Here is a 20730-nt window from a genome sequence, read left to right on the forward strand (position 1 = left end):
AACCGCTTCTGCCTGCCAGCCTGATCACCCCCTAACCACTTCCCTGCCAGCTTGATTGATGACTAACTGCTCTCCTGCCAGCCTGTTTGCCCCTAACTGCCTCCCCTGCAGGCCTGGTCACCCCTAACTGCCCTCCCCTGCAGGCCTGGGTCACCCCCCAACTGCCCTTCCCTACAGGCCCGGTTGCCCCCAACTTCCCTCCTCTGCCAGCCTGGTCACCCCTAACTGCCCTCCCCTGCAGGTTTGATTTCCCCCAACTGCCCTCCCTTGCAGGCCTGTTCCCTCCCAACTGCCCTCCTCTGCTGGCCATCTTGTGGTGGCCATCTTGCGTCCACATGGGGGCAGCCATCTTTGACCACATAGGGGCAGCCATCTTGTGTGTTGGAGTGATGGTCAATTTGCATATTACTCTTTTATTAGATAGGATAGAGGCCTGGTGCATGGGTGGGGGCCAGCTGGTTTGCCCTGAAGGGTTTCCCAGATCAGGGTGGGGATTCCTTTGGGGCGTGGGGCGGCCTTGGTGAGGGGCCTGTGGTGGTTTGCAGGCCGGCCATGCCTCCCCCGGCAACCCAAGCGGAGGCCCTGGTATCTGGGATTTATTTATCTTCTATAATTAAAACTTTGTAGCCTTGAACAAGCCAAGCCTCCTGCGTGCTCCATGGCCGCAGCCATTTTTGTTGGGATTTATTTATCTTCTATAATTGAAACTTTGTAGCTTTGAGCAGAGGCCAAGGCAGGCCAGGGCTGCAGAAGCTGGCTTCCTCCATCGCTGGGGGCAACTCAAGCCTCCTGCTCTCTCCGTGGCCACAGCCATCTTGGTTGGGGTTAATTTGCATACTCTCTCCTGATTGGCCGGTGGGCGTGGCTTGTGTGTGTAGCAGAGTGATGGTTAATTTGCATATTACTCTTTTATTAGATAGGATACTAGCGGCTCAGTGCATGAATTTGTGCACAGGTGTGGTTTCTTGGCCTGGCTGGTGATCAAGGCCGATTGGGGCTGTATCACCCAGTCCCTATCAGGGCTGGCTGGGGGAGGGACCATGGGAGGTTGGCTGGCCAGGGGAAGTTGGCTGTGGGAGTGCACTGACCACCAGGGGGCAGCTCCTGTGTTGAACGTCTGCCCCCTGGTGGTCAGTGTGTCGTCATAATGACCGGTCTACTGGTTGTTCAGTTGACAGGTCGTAATGGTCACTTAGGCTTTTATATATATAGATGTTGCTTTTGTTGATTTGCTTGTGAAAAGACTCCAATAGTCTCCCTCCCCACTACTCCACTACACCACACACACAAAGTTTCTTTTGCACTAAAAATATTGCCAGGTTGATTTTCAGTCTCCTAATTTTACTGAATATCATGTTCTTTATTAGACTCTTCAATCTTCATGGATAGTCCTACTTTCAGGGAAAATCTTCAGCAGTAATATTCAAGTCATCACCACTCACAGCACCACCTTCATTCTTCTACCAGTCAACTGAGTCCTGCCTCAGGATTCTTCCCTTTTTCACATCAAACCTTCAGTCCCAATTTCCTCTTTCTCTGGACTAACCTAGACTTTCAAAACAAATATTCCTACCAAGTATTGGCAAAGATGTGATAGAACAGGAATGCTTATATATTTCAGGGGAGTATAATTGTTACAACCAATTTGGGAAACAGTTTGGCCTTATCTACTGAAGTTAAACATATGTGTACCAGATGATCCAACAGTTTCACTTCTCATTATATACAACATGTGTACCAAGAAATATCTACAAGGATGTTTATTGCAGCCTTAATTGTAATTGTTCTAAACTGGATATGACCCAATGTCCATCAGCAATAGAATGGATATGTAAAGTGTGGTATATTCAGATAACATTTGACAAACTGCAGCATTAATAAAGCCAATAAGTATATTGTTAAGTAAGAAGTCAGACACAAAATAATGTAATACATGATTATACAGGGTTTGGCAAAAGTAGGTTTACAGTTGTGAGTATATGTGAAACAGAGTTTATTCTTGTATTATTATTTATTAATTATTGTACTTATCATTACCTTACCTTTGCCCATCCCTGTATTTATATAACATACAGGTAGTTCTAAAACTATAGGGTTAAAAATCAAGATAATGTTTGTTAGCTACTGATGAAGGGGAGAAATGGGATTGGGAGGGAGCATGGGAATTCCAAAGCAATAGAAATATTCTATATTTTGAGTGGCATGGAGGAACCCCTGACATTTGCTTTTGTATTCATTATTTATGCACTTTTCTATAAATGCACTGTACTACGATTTAAAAATATATAAATGAAAAGAACTTGGTCTTCCTGGAGGTCCTGTTCATTTTTTTTAAAGGGACCATGTGGAAGCACACACAAATCTAAAAAAAACTTCTAATATTTTTAGTGATGAGAGGCACAATTGATTTCCCAGTTTTTATATCCTGCCATCTGTATTAGGAAAATCTTGTACTCCAGTAACCTTCATCATCTACACTAATAAAAGAGAAATATGCAAATTGACCATACCTCTGCAACACCCACCAGCCAATCAGGAGTGAGTATGCAAATTGGCCCAACAAAGATGGTGTGTTAATTTGCATACACAGGCGCAGAGTGGCGCTCTAGCCAGAGAGGAGAAGACTGAAGGCTCCGGCCAGAGTGAACACTGAAGGCTCTGGCTGGAGCAAAGACTGCAGCTGGAGCAAAGACAGAAGGCGGCGGCCAGAGCGAAGGCCTGGGTCCTGGGTGCCGGAGGAAAACCGGTGCTGGCAGCCAGGAGAAGGAAGGCCTATTGCATGCACGAATCTTTGTGCAATGGGCCTCTAGTTGTAGAATATTTTTCTTAAGTTTCTGTGCCAGTTGCAGCATGGTTTAAAGTAGGATGTGTTGTTATGTATATAACAAAGCTCCAAACCACTCAATCTATTTAAAAAACAAACAAACACACTATATAAGGTATGACATTAGAAAAATAACAGAAGGAGGAAGGTGGGAGAGGGGAGAAAGAAAGAAAAAGAGAAAAATATGTATGATATATTAGTTAAGGGTCTAATGTGTCTGACAAAACAAAGCTTAAAAACATATTCTCTTCCACATCTGGTTACATAGGAAATAGGGACTTGACAATTTTGCAAGATAGGTACCTTTAAGTATTTCAAACTTTATATTTTCCTTGGCGATTACTTACCTAGTGTTGCTTATTTAGTATAAACATGAATGTATAAAAATTTAAGAACAATGACTAAAGTACAACAATGCAAAAAAACATTGAAATAAAGGGGACTGAAAACCTCCTAATGAAATAATATGTAATTATTAATAATACTAGTGGCCTGGTGCATGAAATTCGTGCGGGGGCGGGGGGGGGGTGGTTCCCTCAGCCCAGCCTGCACCTTCTCCAATTGGGGACTCCTTGGGGGATGTCCGACCGCTGGTTTAGGCCTGATCCTGGGCCTAAACTGGCAGTCAGACATCCCTCTCGCAATCTGGGACCACTGGTTCCTAACCACTTACCTGCCTGCCTGCCTGATTGCCCCTAACTGCCTCTGCCTGCCTGATCACCCCTAACCTCTCTGCCTGCCTGCCTGATCGCCCCTAACTGCCCTCCCCTGCTTGCCTGATTGCCCCTAATGGCCTCTGCATCAGCCCCCACCACCATGGCTTTGTCCAGAAGGAAGTCAGACGTCCGGAAGATGGCTGGTCGACCTGGTCTAATTAGCATATTACCCTTTTGGTAGTATAGATAGATTATATAGGATAGGATTGCTTAAATGGGGGGGGGGGGAAGCCTTTTTCATCAGGAGGAGATGCTCTTGGAAGACAAAAATTCATAATCCCTATATCTGGACTGATGGCCAGCCATATGCCCTATACTGCCAAACTGGTCATTAAAAAATTGAACTGCTTTCTTACACCTTACACCAAACAGCTATTGCCCTTAAAACTCCTCCTCAGCCCCCACCTTAGGTTCTGCCTTTGCAGTTCACCCAGATTAGGTTCTGATTGGTTGTTTTCTATGCCAGTCAGAATCAAAAGCTCTGCCTCCTAGGCAGCCATTGTCTCATCGTACTTCACCCAGATTTGGTTCTGATTGGTTGGTTTCTATGCCAGTCAGCATCTCTGGGCCTATCAACGGGCCTGATCCAAGGGGTGGAGCTGATTAGCAGCCCCAGTGGAAGCCAGAGAGAAAGAGAGGCGTGGCTGCTGGCCAAGTTTAGAGAGAAAGAGAGAGGCAAGTGCTGATCAACAGCTGCCACGGAGGCTATGGATCAGACCCTGCTTCTCTCTCCAGGCTTCTCTTCAGGCCTGATCTGCAGCCCCCTTGGCAGTCAGTGCTGGGTCTGGGCTCCCGCAGTGTTGGCAGTCAGTGCTTGGTCGCCATGGCAACCCAGCACTGACTTCTGGATGTTACAGCCCCTGGGTTTTTATATATTAGGATGTAATTATTTAATATGTAATTAACCTACTTTGAAGGGTTACAGTTGCTTATACTAATGTAGAAAATGTTTTTAAATGACATGCTATTTTGATAATTGGTATTTTCTTTTTAAATTAAATTTTTAGTGTTGAAAGTATTACATGTGCCCCCTTTTTCCCCCCATTGACCCCTTCTAGCCCGCCCCATTCCCCCACTTCAGGCCCTCACCATGCTATGGTCTGTGTCCATAACAAAAGTTCAAGGACTACTTACACTTTTTTAAGTAGCTGGTGTATAGAAGCTGCAGTATATTATTCGGAAAATTTAGCTAAGGTAGTTAATGCAAGTGTCTACACTAAACAACAGATTTTCAATGTAGATGAAACAGCCTTATATTGAAAGAAGATACCATAGCTAGAGAGGAGAAGTGGAACCCTGACTTTAAATCTTCAAAGGGCAGACTGGCTCTCTTGTTAGGGACTAGTACAGCTGGTGACTTTAAGTTGAAGGCAATGCTCGTTTACCATTCTGAAAAGCCTAAGGCTCTTTAAGAATTATGCTAGCCTGGCTGGTGTTGCTCAGTGGTTGAGCTTCAACCTATGAACGAGGAGGTCACAGTTCAATTCCTGGTAATGGCACATGCCCGGGTTGTGGGTTCAATTCCAAGTGTGGGCAGTGCAGGAGGCAACCAATCAATGAGTCTCTCTCATCATTGATGTTTCTATCTCTCTCCTTCTCCCTTTCTCTCTGAAATCAATAAAAATGTTTTTTTAAATAATTATGCTAAATCTACTCTTTGCTCTATGGAAAAACAAAGTCTGAATAAGAGCACATCTGTTTACAACATGGTTTGCTATATATTTGCCCATTGTTGAGAACTACTACTCAAAAAAGAAGACAAAAAGATTCATTTCAGAATATTACTGCTCATTGACAATACCTCTGGCTACCCAAGAGCTCTGATGGGGATGTACAATGAGATGAATGTTGTTTTCATACCTGCTCACACAACATACATTCTGCAGCCCATGGACAAGGAGTAATTTCCACATTCAAGTCTTATTTAAGAGATACATTTTGTAAAGCTAAAGCTGTCATAAATAGATTCCTCTGATGGATCTGGGCCAAGTGAATTGAAAACCTTCCAGAAAAGATTCACCATTTGAGATGCCATTCAAAACATTCATAATTCATGGGAAGAGGTCAACATATCAGCATTAACAGGAGTTTGGAAGAAGTTGATCCCAACCCTCATGAGGGGTTCAAGACTTCATTGAAGGAAGTCACTACAGATGTGATAGAAATAGCAGGAGAACTGAAATTGGAAATAGAGCCTGAAGATGTGACTGAATTGCTGTAATCTCATGATGAAATATTAACGAATGAGGAGTTGCTTCTTATGGATGAGCAAAGAAAGTGGTTTCTTGAGATGGAATCTATTCCTGGTGAAGATGCTGTGAAGATTGTTGAAATGACAAGAAAATATTTAGAATATTACATAAACTGAACAGATGAAGCAACAGGGATTGAGAGGATTGCCTTTGGTTTTGAAAGAGCTTCTATTGGGAGTGAAATGCCGTCAAACAGCACTGCATGCTACAGAGACATCATTTACGAAAGGAAGAGTCCATCGACATGGCAAACTTCACCGTTGTCTGGTTTTAAGAAATGCCACAGCCACCCCAATCTTCACCAAACACCAACCTGATCAGTCAGCAGCCATCAACATCAGGACCAGCAAAAAGATTATGACTCACTGAAGACTCAGATGATGCTTGGCATTTTTTTTTTTTTAGCAATAAAGCATTTTTTAATTAAGGTATGTACATTTTTATAGGCATAATGCTATTGCACACTTAATAGACTATGTGATAGTGTAAAAATAACTTTTATCTGCACTGGGAAACTAAAACATTTATTTGACTCACTTTATTGTGACATTTACTTTATTGCAATGATCTGGAACCAATTTGGCAATATCTCTTGGTATGCCTGTACTATAATATGTATCATAGCCAGATTATACATCACTATGGACAGTTCTGCTCTTGAAAGTTACTGACTTTAGCTCTTATAGTTTTCTCAGCCACAACAAGTAGTCAAAACTTTAGCATAAATCGTGGAAATGAAAGAGCCTATACTGTTCCAACAGCCCTCTTATTGTTTGCTTCATTCTCTCACCCACATCAGGCATGCTCTATATGAGCTGGAGTATGCTCACCCGGCTAAATCAATCTCCAAAATTCCATTTTCTCCTGCTTATGGGAATATGTTATTCATTTTTTCTAATCTTCAGAAAAGAAAACAAAATCGAAACTTTTTAATAATTTGTACTTGGACCACAGCAGAAAGCTCAGTTGACCTAAGCAGTAAACATGATTTAGATACAATTTATAAAAATAGGCCTGGCTGGTATTAAATACTTTCTGTTGTCTCCTCTCCTAGATCAGCAGGTCATTAGGTTGGTGTTTGTACTCAGAAATGAAAGATAGCTTTTTGATAGACTGAGAAGCAAAAGAGTTTGTCTTACTGTCTTGAAAATTTTAAGAAATGGCTTCAACAATCTACCATGCACGTGTGTGACACCAAAGAGACAAGTGCTTTGCCAAGGAAAATGATGTATTAACACTGATGTGAGTGCAATACAAATTTATTACTACCGTAAAACCTAGCCTAAAGGTTTCACTCAGCAATAACCTAACTGAGTTATGGAACCAAGCTTGAGGGTTTTTATTTTGGTTAAAGGCATCTATATGCCCAACAAAAGAGTCTTCCTTTAATTAAGAGGAAGCAAAAAGATAAGACCTCCTCCTCTTTTTTTTTTTTTTTTTTTTTTTTTTTTGTCTTACATTGAGCTCAAGGTAAAAGAAGTATGTGTTTGAAAGTTAGACTCTGCCAAACAGGGTTAAATGTAACCAATACATGGGTGATAGTAAGGAGACATATAGGTGAGATATATGAAGACACCTTTTGGAAGTGACCTCGAATAAACAGGTGGTCGCCCTGTTTCATACTGTGGATTTGTCTGCAGGAGTAACAGGAGAAAGAGGCGTGTTTGCAATAAGTACATTGAGGCATGCTGACTGAAATTTGATATTGTTTGTTGGATGTCTCTACTTTTGTCTAAATTTCAAAAACTATTTCATTGTTCTGTGAGAAGAGCAGAAGGTCTTGAGTTCGGTGATTGGTTATTGTTTCGAAAAGAAAAGAAAATTACCTTTCATTTTCTCTCCTCAGCATTAAATCCCCAGTGGCGGTTCGAAGGACATCTTAAATCACAGCAACTGCATCAAGGAACTTTAAGTCTGTTACTTCTGACTAAGGTTTTACAGTGTTCTCACCATCTTACCAAAAACTGCAAATAGAAGTCTACAAAGACAGTTTTGCGAAAATGCTGGGATGTTTCCACTTGCTTTGAACTCCTAAGCAAACTCTGTTTCTTGCCTTCAAGGGTTTTATCAAAAGGAATTGTGAAGCCTGTGCTAGATGAAGCCTTGGATTTTGCCACAAAGCAATACAGAATTTAGAATAGTATTTCCTATGAAATCTCATGCTGCATGCATTTCATTCTATAAAATTCAAATTATTAAATAGAGAGATGGTCGTTATGTGCCATACACTGTGCCAGGGGCTCAGCTAAAACCTGGAATGAGATAAAAACAGTCATTGCGAGGATACTCTCGCTTACAATCTAATGGAAGAGATCAAACTATCACAGTTTGGGTGGGTTAAGTGCTGTAACAAACACCCAACATTTTTAATGGCACAAAGAACTGAAATTTAATTCTCATTTACATGCAACTCCAGTGCCAATAGATGTCCCTAATCAGGACAGGGTGATGGATGGCCATGTTATTAACATTCTAGTATGAATAGGCATTATTAGTGGGGTAGGGGAGGGGGGGTATCCTAACAGCTGTAGCTAAAGCACCAGGCTTTTGCTATCTTATGGATCTTTTCTCCTCCAGGTCCTTGGGGATTCTTTCTATAGATAGTGAACATCAAATGAAGGAGCATGTGTGAGACGGTTTTAAGCCAGGCCTGCTAGTGCCAATATTTGTATCTAGCTGTATCGCATTGAGAAGAATTCAATCACATACATACACATATCTACAAAATATAATCCAGCTCAGTAACAGGAAGTAAAGGGAAACAGTTTGGTGAACAACTGGCCAGTTTCTGTGATACAAAGTAATGTGATAATATGTGGTAAGGTAATGTGATAATATGTGATAATCCTATCTAATAAAAGAGTAATATGCAAATTGACCATCACTCCAACACACAAGATGGCTGTCCCCATGTGGTCAAAGATGGCTGCCCCCATGTGGACATAGATGGCCGCCACAAGATGATGGCCAGCAGGGGAGGGCAGTTGGGAGGGATCAGGCCAGCAGGGGAGGAGAGTTGTGGGCAATCAGGCCATCAGGGGAAGGCAGTTGGGAGGGACCAGGCCTGCAAGGGAAGGTAGTTGGGGGCAATCAAGCCTGCAGGGGAGGGCAGTTAGGGGTGACTAGGCCGGCAGAGGAGGGAAGTTGTGGGGGACCCAGGCCTGCAGGGGAGAGCCTTTGGGGGGGACCAGGCCTGCAGGGGAGGGCAGTTAGGGGCAATCAGGCTTGCGGGGGAGCAGTTAGGCATCAAGCAGGCTGGCAGAGGAGTGGTTAGGAGGTGATCAGGCTGGCAGGCAGAAGCGGTTAGGGGCAATCAGGAAGGCAGGCAGGTGAGCAGTTGGGAGCCAGCAGTCCTGGATTGTGAGAGGGATGTCCGACTACCTGTTTAGGCCCGATCCTACTGGTATCGGGCCTAAACGGGCAGTTGGATATCTCTCGAGGGGTCCCAGATTGGAGAGGGTGCATGCTGGGCTGAGGGACACCTCCCACCCCACCCCACCCCCGTGCATAAATTTTGTGTACCGGGCCTCTAGAATACGATAAGGAGGTACACAGAGATGTTGCAGCATCTAAGAGCTACATCTAAGTGAAGTATGAAGTGGACAAGGTATAAGGAATGCTTTCTACATGAGATGATAAGTTCTCTGGGAACTGACAGAGAAATGCATTGAACATGTGGGAAAGAGTTGACAAAAAAGTGGTCTAGACAGAAGAAAATAATTCTGAAAACAATCATTAGGGTAGGCTTTAATCCTTATGAAATGATTCTATGGAGGAATTCAGATATAGTGTCTTTTTATATGTTTCAGAGGTGTAGATTTTTAAAACATTACTGAGGTTGGTTTTTTTTTACATAAATGTAGTACTTATAAGATTTACAATTCTTCTGTGCTAGCTAGTCCCAGGAGGAGTAGCACGGATAAGGATTTGCTTTAGCTTGGCTGCCAGTGTTTAAGTGATTTCCTTAACATCCAGTTCCATAAAGACCCCAAAATGGGAAATTTGAAATGTATTGGGTAATTTCAGGAAGCAACAAACTAAGACATTCAGTAGACTTGATGGAATAGATGTAGTAAAAAGGCAGTTTAGCCACTTCATGTTAGATAGGAAAGCCTGAATTCAAAATTTTAATGAACAGTCAAAATGTACAGCTTTGTAGCATGTGAAGAAAGAAATGTCCATGTTGATTTTTGACATTTTACTCTTTCTTTTATTTTTTTAATATATTTTATTGATTTTTTACAGAGAGGAAGGGAGATGGATAGAGAGTTAGAAACATCGATGAGAGAGAAACATTGATCAGCTGCCTCCTGCACATCCCCCGCTGGGGATGTGCCCGCAACCAAGGTACATGCCCTTGACTGGAATCGAATCTGGGACCCCTCAGTCCGCAGGCTGACGCTCTATCCACTGAGCCAAACCAGTCAGGCTGACATTTTACTCTTTCAATTAAACATTTATCACATAAAATTTATAGCAGTTTCTCATTAACCTTTTTGCTTTTTTTCCTCTCTGTCTCAATCCCCCCTAAAAAGAGGGATGGCAGAAATACAGTATCTTGAAGACTATTTAGGGTTTGAAATACTTTTTAAAATAATTTTTATTTCTTTCTAATTAGGCTCTGAACTTCCTGAGGCCAGGGACTGTCTGGAAGCACCTACAGTGGCTAGCACAAGGTAAGTCTACAACACATCTGAACCCCTTCTTTCTTTGGGTCCTAACACTCAATGTAGTGCCTGATATGTATGGAGTTGGTACTCAACAAATACTGTTGGATGGATAGACAGAATATCCAAACAATATGTTCTTTTCACCTGGTATTCCTCATAAAACATGCTAAGAATGAATTCTTCTTAACTATGGATGATTAGTTTTTCTTTTATAGATAGAATTACCACATACTCAAACTAGTGGAATAACTAGGAAATGATATGTCAATGAGGGATTTATTTTTCAGTTCTGATTCATGAATGTGTGGGAAGTCTAACAATGAGTTAAAGTTTTGAACTGGAGTAGCAGATGTCTGTAAATTGAAACATTGATTGAATTTATCTGCTGCTGCTATGAAACTGTTGTCCCTCAGTGATGGTCTTGCCTACAGACTCTATTTTGGTTCTTCTGGAAGCTATGAAGCTATTTATTGTTAATTGGGGAATAAAGTGAAAAAGCAGATTTGCAAACAGATTAGCAAATTTTTAAATATCTAATCTCTGTTAAACAGTAATAGTTATGCTATGCATTCAGTTCTCACTACTTTGCAACAAATGTTTTGCTATTAACACAGCTTTGTTTACCTTACATATCCTTGTTATCAACATTTTATCTTATAATAGTACTTTTTGATGCAATTATCTACAAAGTGTATTTTTCTTGCTTGTTGCAGCTTAATAGTGTGTTTCTAATCTTAAAATGATAATTCTTTGACATAAGTAACCCCTATGCTTTCTCTCTAAGATACTTGATCTACTTCCTCACTATTTTAAACTATTATCTGGTAAAAACCTGTGAAGAACTATAAAATAAATTCAAATTACTTTTAATTGATGGTTCGAAATACACATTTTGTAAATAAAGTTTACAAAAAGTTCCTAGCATACTAAAATACTCTTATCTGCTAAAAATGTTGCATCTTCAGCTTAAAGGGGAAAAAAAATACCATCTCCCATATTCCCTGTGAACTTTAATTTTGGGTTGATGCTTCTTATAACTCTAAGGAAAAAATAAATAAATATCTGTATATAGAAATGGTACACAGAATCCAGAAACCAAGATGCTTTTGAAGTCAAATTAGATAAGAATTAAACATGAACGATACGGGACTGCAGTAACTTTATTTTAGGCATCCAGGCAGGTTCCTCTTTGATTTCTCATTGTTGCTTTTTTATATATTGTGATTCAGCTCAGCATCATAAAGCTTTCTTGGATACCCCCAGTCAAAATGATGTCTTCTTCTAAATTCCTGTGTGTCTTTGCTCATAACTCCCTTAAGATTTTAATCATTCTGCTTTATGGTTCAGCAATTTATATAGAATCACTTCCCATTTTCTGAGCACATTATGTTCCAGAGTTAATTTAAAAAGCAGTTTTTATTTCTTTGGAATCCAAAGTACTTGTTTCCATAGTACTAATAATACAAATAATGTTTCTATTTTCTTTTTAAGTTCTAGTGCTCTCTGAGCTAGTGCCTATAGAAATATTTCATATATACCTCTACTGATGACATTGCTTATTCAAAATAAATTATATCTATTGTAAGGGGCAAATTACATAGATTCTAAACCTAGACTTGTCTGAATTCTATGCTACTTACTAGCTGTTTGATCTTAGGCAAATTATTCAAATATGTTTATCTGAGATTTCTCCTCTTTAAAATGGAGATCATCATACTGCCTACTTCCTATGTCTGTTGTGAAGACTAACTTCATTGATATATGAATGTGCTTTAGAGCAGTCCCTGACACATAATAGGGATATATAGGTGTTATCTTTATACTTTCATTGAAACTTAGAGTATCAGGAACTTAAATGCCCACATATAAGCATATTTAAAAGTAGAAATATTTCATATATTTTAGAAGTTCACCCTGTAGAGACAGGATAGATAATTCAATCACAGAACACAGTGTCTCATGATCAGAAAGAACATAAATAACTACCCTTCCATAAAATACAGATCAAAAGCCTTTTTTTTGCCTACTTGTATTTCCAAGATGAGTAAAAATAGAAACAGAATATGTAACCATATTCATCTCATCACAAAAATGAAAGTAAAGCTAGCAGTTATTATTATTGATATTATTTATTGAGCCCTTAGGATATGCCAAACATAAAGTGAAGGGCTCTACATGCAATCCTCATGTCCTCCCATTACAGATTAAGAACCTGATGGTCAAGGAGGAAAGGTCATAGCTAATGAGAGTTAGAACAAGAATCCCAACTTCAGCCTTTCTGACTTTTAAATCTCATCTGATTTCCACCCTACCATATACAATTCTCTGAACCAGGTCCAAAAGTATTTTTCAAATTAATATTTACATATTCCAATGTCTTTTTAGGGGTTGTTCTGCCACTTAACAAATCTACCTAGTTCTTTCTAAACCTGTCTTCTACATGTTGTCTATAAAAATATCATATGTTGTTAAACAATTGGGGAAAGCCTAGTACACTTTGTTTTTTTACTAGCACACTTTATTTAGTGCATTCTCTTCATCAGCATTTCCCAAAATGTCTTTTTTAAAATATTTTTATTGATTTCAGAGAGGAAGGGAGAGGGAGAAAGAGATAGAAATATCAATGATGAGAGAGAATCATTGATTGGCTGCCTCCTGCATGATCAGGGATCGAGCTAACAACCTGGGCATGTGCCCTGACAAGGAATCAAACCTCTTGGTTCATAGGTCAACGCTCAACCACTGAGCCACCATGGCCAGGCTTCCCCAAAGTATCTTGTCCTCCATTGAGATTATCTGCACACTTAGCAGTGTTGCTTTAAGACACTGCATTAGAAACTCTCTTTCCCCATTCATGAATATTGTATCATCAGTCATGAATGCAGTCATCTAACTCTAACATATGACAAAATGTTGAACTTTTTTATCTTGCAAAAGAAAAGATAGCTTTCTTATTTAGTGTATGCTTTATCCCTTCAATATGCTTAACCTTTATTTTTGATATGTATATTATGTGCAATGCACATGGCACACACCTCATTTACTCTTCACAGTAAATCTCTGAGGTCTATACTTTAATGATCTCCATGTTAGGATGAGAGACCTGAGAGCTTGAAAAACCAAATATCTTGTCCAAATTTACTCAACCAGTAGTAGTGTCAAGATTTGAACCCAGGCGAAACTGCAGATATAGCAGTTGCCACTGTTCTGCAACGACCCCTGCTTACTTTCAGTTCAGAGAACCCGAGCCATCTCACCAGAGGGCAAATGTGTAAGGCTTCTGTGCCCCTGATAGTTCCTCCTTAAGTATCTAGATTGTAAACTTTTTGAAAGGAGTGTCTATGTCTTCTTACGTCTTTGTGTTTCTTACCATGTCTAAAAGAATGCCTAGACATCATGTATAATTAATAAATGAATGAATCAGAACATTATGGGATATCTAAGATACTGTCAGTGATGAATATACAAATCTATAATTAAAGGCTCAAATTTTTTGCCTTGGGGCTATTGACCAAGCTCAGTTAATTTGGTTAAATAAGCTGTCTCTTTCATCTATTGTCATTGTCACTTTCCATGATTGGATCAAGCTAATGCTAGCCAGGAACTGCTAAAATATCTGAATTTAGAAATGCAAAAACACGTGGGGTGAACATAATATTACTGTGGGTTTCCTAGCCAAGTGCTTGGCTTATTTTGGCAAGTGCAATTTAGTTTCTTGTGTATGATGACATTTGAGTACATGCTGTGCAGTATCACGTTTTAATATGGACCAATGCCAATGCCTATAAATAGTTCACATTAAGTGTAAACTTCTGGAATTTTAATTAATGCTTGGAATCTCATCAATTAAGAAAGTCAGAAATACTAACTTTTCTTTACCTAATTTTGAGAAATGTTTATAAAGTTTTGACTAGCACTATTTTGGATAAATAAACCAGAGTTGCTTACTAAGGCACCCTATGAAGTGAACATGATTTCATTTAGTTTTTATAATTAACAGTGCACATAGAAGGGATATATCCAGATCTCTACTAGAGATTTTTTATTACAGTATTAATGTGACAATTTCAGGTAACAAGTTAATTGAATTAAAGGAAGGTTAATTGTTCATGCAGACTCCGTGGTCGGAAGAAGAAAACTCAGCAGGACATTCTCTGAACATTTCTGCTTGAGAGAGTTACATTTTTTCATTTAAGAGTAGCAACCAAAACTTTCATTTTATATACATAACATTTAAAAAACTTTATTTAAATGATTTACTAGGAAGATAGTGTAGGAAAGATAATGGGTGTAATCTAATGACTTACAGGGGGGTTGACTAAATGCTTTCCAGTTTCAAAAGTCTATGATTGTAATGACTCTTCACCATGAGTAGACTTAGGGGTTGATTCAATATGTCTACATTTGTATGGTCAGAGAACATTAGAATTAAAATATACCTTCGAGACTCCAGGCCATGTATTGTACATGACAAATTTAGACCCAGAAAGGATAAACGACCTGCTGAGATCAAATAGATATTTGGTAGTAGATCTGTGACTGAGGTATTTTTCACTCTGCATTTAAAACATATTGTCCTTCAATGGAAAAAAAGAAAAAAAAGGAAGGATGTAAGGAAGGAAGGGAGGGAGGAAGGGAAGGAAGGAAGGAGGGAGGGAGGGAGGAAGGACAGAAAAAAATAAAAGAAAAAGAAAAATGAAGACATAAAATCTAGGGAAGGTCACATAATTCAATCTCCTCTATTAGAAACTTCCTCATGACAGTCAGGCAGTCTCTGATTAAAATTATGCATGAACCTCACTTTTATTATTGGGTAGTTATAATTGCATGAAATGTCTTACATCAATAGAAAATATAACTGCCTTTATTTCTTCCTTAATCTTCTGTCATCTACGTAAAATATCCATGCCTCCTTCAACCATTCCTTTTATAACATGAGTTTCAGATGTTGCATCTTCTGATGCCTCCTGCTAGCACATCAGTAAAACGGTTCAGGTTGATCCTAGAATTAAACCCAGTGTGACAGATGGTATCTGGGGACTACTGTAAGTATGTGGAAAAGCTACTATCATCTCTTGGTCTAACCACTGTTGGTTTTTAAATTAATTGTGCTTTGTGTAGTTGTGCTTATGTATCAACTAAAGCCTAAAGGTGTTTTTCACATGGGGGACTATAAGTATATACTTACATGCTAATTAGTTTGTTTACTTTTATCATTTCTAAGTCGAGATTGACAGGACTAAACATGACTTTTTGCTATCATCATCTTTGTAATTATCAAAAAGTCTATCAGTTTGGAATATTTGAGTTGATAAAAAAATTGTCTAATTGGAGTTCATAATGACACAAAAATTAAACAAGTAGTATAAAGTAAATCATAAAGTAGTTACGTTAGCCCTAGCGGGTTTGGCTCAGTGGATAGAGTGTCAGCCTGGAGACTTAAGGGTCCCAGGTTTGATTACAGACAAGGGCACATGCCTGGGTTTCGGGCTCAATCCCCAGTGGGGGGCATGCAGGAGGCAGCCAATCAATGATTCTCTCTCATCATTAATGTTTCTCTATCTCTATACCTTTTCCTTTCTCTCTGAAATCAATAAAAATATTTTTAAAGTAGTTATGCTATATACACCATAACACACCTGCTGTTCAAAGGGAGGGGCTTAGAGACTCAACTATAAAAGACTACCCAGAATTTAGTTTAAAATGTTATCTAAAAAGTGGTGGTTTTTTTTTTTTTTTTTGGAGATCTCCAGAATTTGGGAACTAAACTGTACCCATGGTATTTGGTTCTGTATTTTTAAATGTGAGTTTTTGCTAGTATCTGACCTATTTCTTAAATATTCAATGGAATGAAGACAGGTACCTAGGATGGACTGTGTTGAACATGGGAGAGTTGCCTGGGTCAAGGGCAATATATGAGATGGGTAGTAACAAAACAAGAGCACATAAGAAGGGTAGTGTTCCTGAAAACAGGCAGTGAGGCCCAGCCAGCGGCTCAGTGGTTGAGGGTTGACCTATGAACCAGGAGGTTCAGTTCCCAGTCAGGGCACATGCCCAGGTTGTGGGCTCAGTTGCAGGCTCGAGGGGCTTGCAGGGGGCAGCCAATTAATGATTCTCATCATTGACGTTTCTATCTCTTTCCCTCTCCCTTTCTCTCTGAAATCAATAAAAATATTTTTTAAAAAAAGAAACAGGCAACTTTGAGTCCTAAGTTTATAAGAATTCTTAAGACTATCTTTTGCACTTTTTACAAATATGCCTTGTGTGATATTACATAGTTTATTAACAAATATTTTAGGGGTTGCTTATGATTGTGGTGTATGGTATAGACATAAAGATAATATTTAGACAATAAAAAAATCTCCTTTTTAAAATATCTTGAGTACATGAAATGGTTAAAAACAAAACAAAAACGAATTCTGAATCTGAATCCAGGTTTTCTTAAGCAGAATTGTATTTTTCAAATCATTTTTAAAAGATCAGAAATCATCTATAGTTATTAAATGAGATTATGAAATATCTACGGACTCTTTTTTGGAAACAACTGCCTGCAATTTACCTGAGATCTTAATGTTACTGCAATTTAAAAGCATAGTAATGCCAAGAGAGGACTGTGTGTGTATAATATTTTTGTTCTCAATCACAAGGATTGTGTTTCTGAAAACCCTTGAGGCAGATAAATGCACACATTAGAAATACATAATTTTAAAGTTATACTTGCACCAATAAGTTTGTATAAATAATTTTATCTTGATTAAAATTAAGTAAAATAAAGACATAGTTGTGATAATTTGTATATCTTAAGTAAGTAATTGTAGGTATATACAAAGTCCTTTTTTCATTCATCTGCTTATTGAATTAGCTAGTCGCTACCTTAGATGATGGGGATGCAAAGATGAAAATAATAAATGATACCTCCCCTCCTCTCTGAAATCAATAAAAATATATATTTTAAAAAAGAATGACACTGACTGAAAGAACCAAGTAGCTGTCTATGTGCCAAACCCTTTGCTAGTCTATCTAGGACAGATAGCAGGTTAAATAAACAATTATAGAAGAGTGCAAATATTTGCAAAATATGGGAAGCACAGGAGTTTGTAATAAGGTTGCTTAATCTAGTCCAAAGGGACTTAGAGTATAGTTTTATCCTCCATATTAACACCTAACTATTTAGTTAAGTCCACTACATGCATTTCTATCTTCAAGTTGCTAGTGCACTAGATTTATTGTATCATACATGTGAGTTACCTGAGTTAGTGACAACATTAGTAACTACTCAACAGATCACCCTAAAGCATGCTGCTTGGTTCTATCCCTCAACCCCTCCAAAGTATCCTTAGCACATGTCCAATCACATAACCTATAATATTTTTTAGGTAACAAATATATAGCATATCTAATTCTAACCTTATTTTTGCTACAGGTAAGTAAGACAGCCATGAAGAATTAATATATCTTTGTATTCTGTAGACATTTAGTCTATGAACTTTCCTTATAGGATCTATGACAAGAGACTTACATCGTAGATTCTATTAAGGATTTCATAAATATACAAACACATATATGTGTGTGTGTGTTTAATAATCCTGATCTTAGTACCACTTATAGAAAAGTAACTTTCTCCTCATTGACACACTCACTTGAAATCTTTCTCTCCTTTCTTGTATCAAATACTTTTATAAAATTCTAATTCCCATATTTGACATTGTTATATATGCTTTTCATAAATTCACAATTGTTTTCCCATTTATAAACTTCCATTTACCACTCTTGTGCAAACATTGATTTCAAAGCTTTCAAATTTTGGACCACTAGAATCACTTCTTTATCTTTTTCTTTTTCATGATCACTCCCTTTACATGAGGGAGAGCAGTTCTTCTTGCTAACTCCCTGTGAAATCAAGTATTATTTTGTTCATGCTGAATAAAAAAGAACAATAATGATTTTAAGTACATTTTAATGTGAATATAATATTATAATCAGAATTACTCCACCCCACACCAATTTTCCCTTCAGATTTTTTAGAGAAAAGGAATTGATCTGGCAGCATACAAACACCAAGGTATGGATCTATGAAAGTTATTAACCTCTTAATGCCCCATTTAGCTTTTCCCATCCCACAAGAATCAATGATAAACACACCCATCCATTTTATGTTGATCATTAAAGCAGAGAGTTAACATGAAATCTTGTGCCTCTTTAAACTTGCTAATGTTTTGTCTTTCAACTCTGTAAGTTTATATTATTCTAAGAAGATGGTGCCACTGCTCTGTGATGCACAGTTGGCAGCTGCTTTTCAAGCTTCCCTGGATAGCTGGCTGCACCTATTATGATGTAAGGGAATCCATGCTCCACTTTAACTTCTACTTGACTTGAAAGTGCCAGCAACACCACACTTCTCCTGAATGGACTTAATTCCCCAGATCCAAATGCTGGCTTATTGTCATTCTGGGTCACATGTCTCCCCTCCTGCTCTCTTCCTCCAGTCAATTGTTTTAAGATTGTTTGGGAAGTCTGAGGTTGAGAAATGATGAATTCTTGATACTCTCTTCCTTCCAATTTTCCTACGTTGGAGAGAGACCATCAGTAAGTGCATATTCATTACACCTAGTGCATTCCTTTTGGTCAAACCGTCTTTCCAAAGCTTTTTGTTTTCTAAGCATCCACTTAACCACAGCAGTGAAACAGTGAAGCTGCTTGTTGCCTCTATTGAAAATTAGGCTTTGGCCCTAAGCCAAGCTGCCTGAGCTGGGGCTAATATAATTCACAACTGGAAGAAGACAATCAATTAATCAATACTGTAATTTGGAACTGACCATGGTAGTAACACTCACAGCTATTAGACTCAACTGACTGACACCATTTAGGATTAATGAGGTAGCAAGAGCAGGCAAACCAAAAATTCATTTAAAGACTTTCCCCCTAAAATCAAACTACCCACTCTGTTTTGTTATTTATTTCTTACTTAGTGAAATCTAATGTAAGTGAGAATTTGAAGGACAGACTCTTACCCACTACTGTGATTTTGAACAAGAATTTTAATGAATCTCCAAAGTATGGATTTCAGAAAAATATTTCCATTCAGTGTTAGAATCTTCTGAGAAATCTAAAAACATGACCTAAAATGATTTTTCTGATGTTATTTGGGCATAACTTGATCCAATCTTCTATAATGAAATGTTGGTATATTTGTTAGTTAGAGAAATAATAACCATCTTTTAAACTGAAAAACTTTAAAATTTTTCAAAAAATAACAACAACCCCCCAAAAAAATCTTTATGGCTCACTCTGTTTTAATCGCACAGTAGAATAAAATACAAACATAAAATCACACAGGACCTGTGGCGCTTGTAAAATAACAGCCAATGTTAACTCCTCCCAGGCCTGTCTGGCAGAGCCATCAAGTCTTGCAGATTTATTAACAAGACAAGGTTCCCCTAAACCAGGGGTCGGCAAACCACGGCTCATGAGCCACATGCGGCTCTTTGGCCCCTTGAGTGTGGCTCTTCCACAAAATACCGCGTGCGGCCACACACGTACAGTGCAATTGAAACTTTGTGGCCTATGCGCAGAAGTTGGTTTTCGGCTCTCAAAAGAAATTTCAATCGTTGTACTGTTGATATTTGGCTCTGTTGACTAATGAGTTTGCCGACCACTGGCCTAAACCAATTGGCTGCCTATTTATAATGATGTGTCATTAAGCTAACCAGGAAGTCTGTGCCTTTTTTGTTGCTTCTTTGAATTGAACATATATAGGCTCTGAGGCCTCAGGCTACAGATAACTGTTATAACGTGTCTAACCTGAAATCTCAAAAGCCAGCTCAGGGTAAACATGGTCATAGATTTTTGTTTTTGAACTAAAACACAAAATACAAAAGAATCTTCTACAACCCTGGCTGGTGTACTCAGTGGTTAGAGCATTGGCTCACACATCCAAGAATCACCTGCTTGATTACTGGTCAAGGGCACTACCTGGGTTGCAGGTCCAACCCCCTGTCCTGGTCAGGGCACATGCAGGAGGCAACCAATCAATGTGTCTCACGTCGATGTTTCTCTCTGTCTCCCCCACCCTCCCTCCTTTCACTCTGAAAAGCAATGGGAAAAATATCCTTGGGTGAGTATTAACAACAATAAAAAGAATCTCCTGAAAATCTGGCAGAAAACAGGAAGGAATGTAGCTGTACATTTTATATCAACATATATCTGAGAGATGTGCTTTGACCAGCAACATAAAAAATTCATGGAGACAGTCTCTATAATAAGAACAG

At 38.8% G+C, this 20730-nt stretch overlaps 1 protein-coding gene across 28 annotated transcripts in view; it reads left to right on the plus strand.

Annotated features, from left to right (window-relative positions):
* The window catches only part of PTPRD (protein tyrosine phosphatase receptor type D), a 2215209-nt gene that overhangs the window by 1339880 nt on the left and 854599 nt on the right, over positions 1 to 20730 (plus strand). For 27 of the 28 annotated variants that reach the window (XM_080668837.1, XM_080668841.1, XM_080668865.1 and 24 more), the window contains one exon: positions 10411 to 10468. The exons of the other annotated variant lie outside the window; for it this stretch is intronic. The gene's annotated coding sequence lies outside the window, so the exon portion shown is untranslated. The remainder of the gene's footprint in view (positions 1 to 10410; positions 10469 to 20730) is intronic. 28 annotated transcript variants of the gene reach the window in all.

The sequence above is a fragment of the Plecotus auritus genome (genome assembly GCF_963455305.1).
Source record: "Plecotus auritus genome assembly, chromosome: 5".
NCBI lineage: Eukaryota > Metazoa > Chordata > Mammalia > Chiroptera > Vespertilionidae > Plecotus > Plecotus auritus.